A 7982-nucleotide genomic window follows, 5' to 3' on the forward strand; every position below is an offset into this window, starting at 1 on the left:
ATCTCCTTGTGGGTGGCATCCACCTTGCCTCTGAAGTAGTCAAATGCTTGAGGAGAAGTGAAGGAAGGATGGCAAGTGTGAGAAGAAGGTTAGTGGAGGGAGTCAAATACAGGGGAAAAAAGACAGCGTAAATTAAATTTGTGTGTTGATGAATGTGGAAAAAAAAGTAGTGTGGTTTGGCCCCAGAGAGCAGCTTTATACAGGACTGGAGACATTTTTACTGTAGAAAAATCAAACATCAAGTGTGAGATTTCCTTCATAGGCATTAAGAACAGTGAGTGGAAGTGTGATGAACATGTTTGGGAATTTAGCCAAGGGTGTGGGTTAGAGGGACGTGTGTGTCAGAGCTTGAAGGGGCATATAGAGGATAGCATTGTAAGAGTTAATAAGATTGTCAGTTTAAGCAGAAAGAGAGAGAGAGAGCAGAGAGGTTAGAGTAGATGTCAGAGGAGAGTTTAATTAAGCAGAGGAAAATCAGTGGGACAGGTAAGATGGGGTGAGGGGAATGACTGATTGTGAATGATGAGAGCAGAAGAGGTCATGTACAACTAGAGCCTTGTTAGTCAGAGAACGGACATTCCAGAGGGCATAGGAGAAGGGAAGAGAAAAGTAAGGAAAGGAATGTGGATTACATTAGATAGGTTAACACTCTTAGCAGGGAGGCAGAGGCAGGGAGACCCGATGTGTATATGAGCAGGTTCAAGATTATAAGAGATATCCCACACATCAGCAAACATAGAAGGAGACACAGAGATAGGTGTAGAGAGAGACAGAGATAGCTCTATGTAGAGAGAGAGGGACGTAGAGAGAATGAGACAGATAGGCGCAGAGAGAGAGGGGGCGCAGAGAGAGAGGGGGCGCAGAGAGAGAGGGGGCGCAGAGAGAGAGGGGGCGCAGAGAGAGAGGGGGCGCAGAGAGAGAGGGGGCGCAGAGAGAGAGGGGGCGCAGAGAGAGAGGGGGCGCAGAGAATAGGATGTACATGAGTGCTTTTCATTGAGCAGTGCAGAAATAGCTGCAATAGAGGTCTGTACAAATGGTGCAGTGTGTAGACACATGCAAAGGTAGGGGAAGGAAAGAGGAGAACATGTGGATAAAAGCAGGAGTGTGGAAGTTAGAGAAATTAGAAAAGTTTAACAGAAAAGTGAGGAAACAGCAAGCAGAGAGAACAAGAGAGAGGTTACATTGGGATGACGTTCTGTGGTAGAGAGAAAATGCTAGGAGAGAGCTTTCAAATATTAGAGGACATGACTTGAGGGAGCAAATGTATAAATCAAAACCTGAGGGGGAGGTATAGCACGAAAGCTTGCACAGCAGATTATAGTCTTAAAGTTGCGTGTACTGCTGCGGCACAGTTTATTCGAGCATTTGCCCGTTCTGTGCCGCAGCAGTAGCCTGGCGCGCGCCCGAGTGTGACGGGCGCACGCCGGAGCAGCGGAAGAGCGCCCTCCGATCGGGGCGCTCTCCCTACCGCTGCCGGGTCCGCCGGGTCCCCCGGAACCCCCTGCCGCTGTCCCGCGATCGCGGGACACCAGGGCTCCCTCGGGGAGCCCCTGGACACGCGTGCAGGGGCCGCACGCTCCCGATGACGCGTGACCGCGCGTCTATGACGCGCGGCACGCCGAGGGGCGGCCACTAGCAAGCCGGGAGATTTCCCGGCTTGCGGTACCGACCACACTTCAATAAAGTGTGTCGGTAGTGTACCTCTCAGGGCATTCAAGAAGGTAAATTCTCACAAGTGCAGAGTTCATGATGAAATGCTGAATCCAGTTCCCCTCCAATTTAATTTTAATATAACTTATAACATTCTTCATTACTGCAAAAAGCAAACAAAACAAAACCACATTGCATTACTATTTTCAAAATGGATTGAATGGCATATTCAACAGTGACTGTGTGATGCCAATATTCCCCACTCACTCGTAGTGAAGCACTTATTGTACTAGTGTTGAAAGTAGGCCGGTAGAGTCAGGTACGCAGTACTGATAAAACAATAAGTGCGCGTCGTAAGTACCAGCTCCGCAACAGTGCGGGCATCACATTAGTGACGTGGATGAACATATATGGATAAGCCCATATTAAGGCATCACGTGACCAGAGCCGTCACTGACTGGGTATACGTAAAGACGCAGGGAGATGCAAGGAAAGGGAGGGAGAGAGACAGGGAGAAGATGGGAAACGGAGGGAGGCACGGATGGAGAGAGGGAGTTCTTCCGAGCTTCTGCTGGCCTCTCTCTTTCACTGGTGCATGCCGGGAGCTGGTCCCAACATCCACAAAGTGTGTGTGTATTATTGGTTGTATTTTATGGGGGTAGGAGGGTAGTGTGTATATTGTGTGTGTGGGAGTATTATATTGTGTGTAGAGGTGCAGAGGAGAGTACTAGATTGTGTATCTTGTGTAAGGGTGTTGTGTATATTGTGTTTGGAGCTATAATATTATTGGAGAGATTAGTATTGAGGAGGTATTATAGTGTGTATTGTGGGGAGTATTAGTGTGTGTATTGTTTGTGGGTGACAGATGCTGGGGTATGCAGCAATCCCTGCACTGAGGTCCGAGGCGGCTCTGCATCGCTCGCACGCACTGTGGATGACCAAGCATGTGCCCATGATAATCATGGCCTTAGAGGGATGAGTGTGTCAGAGCCTAGAAGGGGCATATAAATATATAATGGAGGAGGGAGGAGGGAGGAGGAGGAGATGATAGCATTGTAAAAGTTAACAAGATAGTTAGTTTAAGCAGAAAGTGAGGAGAGGTTAGAGATAAGGGTAGATGTCAGAGGAGAGAGTTCAATTAAGCTGAGGTATCGAGTAGGACAGGGGTGAGGGGAATGAGAAGTGGTGGATGATGAGAGCAGAAGAGGTCATGTACAAATAGACCTTGTTAGTCAGAGAGCAGACATTCCAGAGGGCACGTGAGAAGTGAAGAGTAAAGTGAGACATGGAATGTGGATTACATTAGATGGGTTAATACGCTTAGCAGGGAGGTGGAGAGAGAGAGGCAAGAGGCAGAGAGTGGTGTAGGGGTTGAGGAAGAGATGTTGCATGTACCTTATCAGAACATTAAAGAACATCAATTCACACTGGTGCAGAGTTGATGATGATTCCAGTTCACCTCCAATTCAATTTTAACAGAACTTTTTCATTCTTCATTACTGCAAAAAAAAAAGTATAAAACATTGCATTACTATTTTCAAAATGGATTGAATTCCCCCAACAATAACTATGTGTTACCAATATATCCCTCTCAGTCCCACTGCAGCACATACTGTACCAGTGTGAAAGTAGGAAGGTACACAGTAACGGTAAAACAATACGTGCCGGTACTATGCACCATATGAATTATAAGGGGATGTAAATCTCCCAGTCTCTCTCCATATCCGCAACAGAGTGGGCTCCGGTCAGTGGCATGGATGCCCATGTATGGATATGCTCATATTTGGGCATCCCATGTCACTGACCGGAGCCGGCTCTGAGTATAGGGATATATGCGGAGACGCAGAGGTGCAAGGAAATGGGAGGAGGCACGGTGAGAAACAGGGAGAGACCACAGGAAGATAGAGGGCAACAACTTCCACAAGGTACATGTATGTGTATAATTGTTTGTATTTTGTGCAGAGGGGGTAATTTCAGATAAAATACAATTCTCCACCCTCTACGAAACAATTCCACTTTGTTCAGTAAGCCAGAAAGTCTTGGTCCCATGGGGACTGAATTTTAATGCAAATAAGGTCCTTAATACACAAGTAAAGAATATAGTTACTTATTCTCTACTGTAAGAAGTGCCACATTGCCCACTATTTGGGTCCTGTGCCCAGATTGTGACCATGCATGGCAGAGGTGAGATTCCACCAACACCAATTTGCTACACTCTCCAAGAGAGATAATTGTGGTCAGAGGTGGAACTAGGGGAGGGGGTGAGCAGGGTCACTGCCCAGGGAGTAACCTGACAGGGGGCACGGAAATCTCATTTAGTGCATATGGTGCGGCACTGCATTGATTGACCGGTCAATCTGCACTGCTGCCTGTCACAGTGACATCATGATCGGGCACTGTGATCAGCTATAGCACTGACCCAGGTGAGATAGTTCAGCACTTTACAAGGAGGGAACAGATGTTGTGGGTGACAGATGCTGGGGGTAGGCCAAGACTGTTGGCCAGAGTAACGTGGAGACTTACTGCACTCTGCATGCCAATCCTCTCCCTGACATCAGGGGAAGGAAGTGGCCCTGGGGTGTGTGTAGGTATGCCAGATGTCAGTGTATGCATAAGTAAGTATGTCTGTGTAGTGGGAGGTGTAGGGGCGTTAAGCTGGAGGACTTAAAACAGGCACACATCTCACTTCGCTGCGGACAATTTCCCTTTGCATAAGATTCTTGTGATTATGTCAATGATGATCAATAACTGCATCATAACACAGCCGCTCTATACAGAAGATGTACTTGCTCTCAATGGTCATGGAGGTAATACGTCACACAATGTACAGATATAGCAAGGATTATTTCTTCCTCTGGTGCATTATGGCATTATGATGGGAAATGTTGTGAGATTCTGCATTATCAGCATCACTGAATCTTTTGGAAATTAAGTGATATTCTATGTTTTAATGCAATATTATGGATGATCAGCCGGTAAAATAATAAAAGCTTTCTGTATCTGTAGCCATGCTCTACCCATGATGTGCTGAATCAATGACTGCAGAGAGATTCAGAGTGGTAAACATGACTGGAACGCATCTCTAAATAATGGGCAGCAAAGCAGTGCAGAATAGGAGGTGAAAGTATTTAAAATGGAAGACCCTTAGCAGCTGTGTGGGGAGTAGACAGTACAGACTGACCAAGTAAATGGTAAAAGGAGTAACTTCAACATTACTTGGCTTTGTTCTCCACATTGAAGCTTTCCTCCTCTTTACATCACTAATACTGATGCCATGTGTAACCTGTACTGAGAGTTATATAATCTACTGGCCTAGATGAAACCATGTGATGCAAACAGGATCCATCCCACTCCAGATTCATAGAATTGAACCACCTCAACCTTTCATAACAATCACATAGAACTGCAGCTGTGCGCTACTGCACATGTTCTTGTTATGAATGGTAGTAGATGTGGTCCTTGGGTCTTTACTTCATACTGTAGCCACACTCTACTCATGATGTATTGAATCAATGAAAACTTGCATGGTTCAGATCACAGGAAGGGGTAGAGTAGAGATGAAAATGTTCAATGTGAAACCCGTAGCAGCCGGATTGTGTGGAGTCAATAAAACGACAAATACTAAATGGTAAATGAGAAATATACACATTGCTTATCTGTCTCTGTGTAGTAATTTTCATTCTGTTCAACTGTCCTTCAAATTTTCTCTTTTGCAAGAAAAGGAACACATGGCTTCAATATTCACTTCTGTTCTGCAGTCATCCCTTCTAAAATAAAAGTTAAGCATTGCATTGTTATTATGATAATACATACAATAAACCTTGCTCCAAACCATTTGATGCAAAGCAAATCCACCTCCCACCCACAGCTGTGCTCCTTCTAGAGCATGCATGTCAAACTCCAGTCCTCGAGGGTCCCAAACAGGCCAGGTTTTCAGTAGGGATATCCTGAAAACCTGGCCTGTTTGCTGCCCTCGAGGACTGGAGTTTGACATCCTTGTTCTTGAGCTTCTACCACGCAAGTCATCCATGTGAGTGACACTGTACTGCAGTCCTGGTCTGCACACAATCTACTGAATCAATGACATCACACTGTAAAGGCAATCTACAAGATGTATTAGTTGTCCACACTTCCGAAATGTTACTTTTATGTCCAAATCACTTATTCCCATGACCTGATATTTGTATTTGTTATTTATAGGATTTTCACATGTATTACTACTGTGAAACGCTATATACATTAATAGTGCTATATAAATAAATACATACACATTTATATATAATAATAACAGCATGTTCTTTTAAAGCGCTGCTAGTTTTACGTAGCGCTATACAGAGACATTTTGCAGACACAAGTCCCTGCCCCATAGAGCTTACAATCTATGACATTGGTGCCTGAGGCACAGAGGATATGAAGTGACTTGCCCAAGGTCACACACACACAAATATATATACATAAATATATACATATATACACACACACACACACACACACACATATATATATGAAAACTAACACAGAAAAAAAGAATCCCCTGAATAGCACTCTAACATACACAAATTGTATCAATAAAGGTTTATTAATCACATACACATAAATGGTTAAAATGAGGAGCAGTGGTGACCTACAAAGCTGTTATAAACTGAACCTTAAGGTGTGGGGAAAAATGCTACACTGCAGTAATAAGTACAAAGTATGTAAATAAAGTGTAGAGGCAAGAAATATATGGAAATGAGAACACTCAGACCGGCCGGTCAAGTACTACCTAAGTTGAAGCCCCCTGTGTGAAGTGCTTGTATGAAACTAGTGTATAACTAACAAGCAAATGCTTGTCCGGGGGCTTAACATATAGACAGTTGATAGATGTATTTGAAGTTGCATATTCTGTGCCGTGGATTAATCAGTATACTGAAAGCAACTGAAGATGGTACAGTAGCTGTGATAGGTTGGCCTCATAGCTCCTCCTTCAATGGAGGACTCGGCTCACAGAGCACTTAAATCCCTAAATGCCCACAGAAAAAAATAAGCATGCAGTACTTAAAGTGAAAGTAAAATGAGAAATGAAATAAAATAAACACACACATTGAAAAATCACTCACCCGACTGAGAGCGCCTTCTACAGAGCGCTGTACCACTGCTCAGCTAGCAGCTAAAACTGTCTCATTTTCCCACCATTGAAGTTTACACATGTCCACGCCCCACTCTAACAAGACGCTGTGTACGGAAGCTCGCAGGAGACAAACTAGTGAGAGAAGGTGTAGCTGCTAGCCACACTCCACGAGGTGCATTGTGGGAAATGTAGTTCTTTGCCTTTTAGCTTCTCTGACTGGTTACTGATCACGTGATGTCACTAGGGGCGGGATTAGTGTGTTGCAATGTAACGGCCCGGCTGTATGATTGTCACAGAAGGGGGGAGCCTGAGAATGTCACGGATTTAATTACACATGTAATGATGTAATAACACAGCCATGAACTAAGACAGTATACATATGGTCATGTGATATTTATAATGCATTTATTAACATTATTGTGTGGATTTGGGCTGAATTAAACTTGTATGGGATTGTCACTTTAATATCACAGTACCACTACTGTTTTAACATTTATAATGACCTCCTGATTACAGATTATTAGGGACAGACTTAAAAAGGCCTGTGTAAATATTTATTATAGAGTGGCCTCTTTACTTTATAATATCAGGGAGTATCAGACAGGCCTGTGTTTATTTTTAATATACATTAGGGTGACCTGACTCCAGATTATTGGCCTTTCCCTCTGACAAATGCATATTTTCCTATACTGTGTTAATTTTGTTAGAACAAAATAAATATTCATGCGCTAAATGACAGTACCAGTGTGAGTCCCAATAAGAAGTAGTGAGGTAAAAAACCATGGTACCAGCAACATATGTAACTGATGGGGAGGGTGCTAAAATATATGGAGTGTGGCGTCCTGATTGCTAAATGAGGTGTATTATATCATAAGTGCATATAACAATATCCCTCATAGCAATCTATTAAGAACCAACAAGAACTAGGTAGCACAATAATCAGTGCTGCAGTTATAGCCTAATAATAAGTATATATATATATATATATATATATATATATATATATATATATATATATATATATATATATATATATATATATATATATATATATATATATATATATATATATATATATATATATATACAGTGTTCGACAAACCTATACATTTGCTCGCCCCGGGCGAGTGGATTTAACCCCCGGGCGAGTAAATATTGGCCCAAGCAGCACACGTTTGGTACTAGGTGGCGAGTAGATTTTTTTGTGTGGCGAGTAGATTTT

The 7982-nt window shown here is 43.2% G+C and overlaps 1 long non-coding RNA gene across 13 annotated transcripts in view; it reads right to left on the bottom strand.

Moving 5' to 3' along the window:
* LOC142477009 (uncharacterized) overlaps nt 1-7095 on the bottom strand; it is a 47508-nt gene extending 40413 nt beyond the window's left edge. For 6 of the 13 annotated variants that reach the window (XR_012792132.1, XR_012792124.1, XR_012792130.1 and 3 more), the window contains exons 1-3: nt 6750-7094; nt 5298-5417; nt 3046-3149 (exon numbers count right to left, since the gene is read on the bottom strand). This is a non-coding gene — a long non-coding RNA (uncharacterized LOC142477009). Of the gene's footprint in view, nt 1-3045; nt 3150-5297; nt 5418-6749 lie in introns of all 13 variants that reach the window. The other 7 variants (XR_012792134.1, XR_012792127.1, XR_012792128.1 and 4 more) reach the window with 4 other exon arrangements.
* Between the last annotated feature and the right edge of the window lie 887 nt (nt 7096-7982).

The sequence above is a fragment of the Ascaphus truei genome, unplaced genomic scaffold, assembly GCF_040206685.1.
Source record: "Ascaphus truei isolate aAscTru1 unplaced genomic scaffold, aAscTru1.hap1 HAP1_SCAFFOLD_1859, whole genome shotgun sequence".
Classification (NCBI taxonomy): Eukaryota; Metazoa; Chordata; class Amphibia; order Anura; family Ascaphidae; genus Ascaphus; species Ascaphus truei.